Source organism: Verticillium alfalfae, genomic scaffold, assembly GCF_000150825.1.
Source record: "Verticillium alfalfae VaMs.102 supercont1.6 genomic scaffold, whole genome shotgun sequence".
NCBI classification, from domain to species: domain Eukaryota; kingdom Fungi; phylum Ascomycota; class Sordariomycetes; order Glomerellales; family Plectosphaerellaceae; genus Verticillium; species Verticillium alfalfae.
The window spans coordinates 900,282-901,116 of record NW_003315033.1 but is presented as its reverse complement, the minus strand read 5'-3'; positions in this window follow the sequence as shown (position 1 = coordinate 901,116).

Genomic DNA, 835 nt, shown 5'->3' with positions numbered 1-835 from the left:
GTCCGCTTGTAGTCGTCGATGAGGCCTTGCTCCAGTTGGCGGGCCTTTTGCACGCTGTCGACCTTGGCAGCGATCGGATCAACGCCCTTCATCGCTTCTGCCTTCTCTGGCTCTTTGATCTGGCCTTCGTCGCTCTGGGTTGGCACGTTCATCTGCTGCCGGACCTCATCCTCGGACTTCATGTCCGGCTCGTTGGGGTCGTTCGCCTCCTCGTCCTTCTGTCCCAGGCCCATTCTGGGTTCTCGAGTCCGGCGCAAGCTGCTTTGGAGTCCAAAGTCCGACGATGCCTCCTCTATGTAGCCATGCAGCTCATCTCTCAGAAATTCGGAGCACTCATTGCCACCGTGGCCATCAAAGACGCCAAAGTAGAATATTTGAGGGTCTCCCAAGGCACTATCGGCAGCCGTCGCCTCGTTTGATTGCTGGATAGGCTTCCTCTGCAGGCTGACGGGGGCGCGCTTCGCAAAGGCCGGCATTGCGATGGTCCCTGCCTGATTCGTGTCTTCGTTATACGGCCTTGTGCCTCTTGCTGATGCCGCACCGTAGTGATGTTTCGCTCGTAGTAATGGGATTCTGACCACGGTCAAGTCTCTGTTGGGCATGTTGAGAGCTGCGACGGCCGGAGCCGAGCCTGGCCCAGGGGTGTGGGGGGTCGAGGCATCGCGGGGAAGCTGGTGGCCGGGGCCTGCCGAGCTTTCGAGAGTCGGGATGGAGAGAGGAGGAGGGAAGATGGGTGACAAAGTAGTGTGAACGCTCTTCGATGCGAGGCGCTTACGTTCTGCCATACGGCATGGAGCTCGAGCAGCGTGCCTAAGTGTGTCGATGTTCGAGTCTG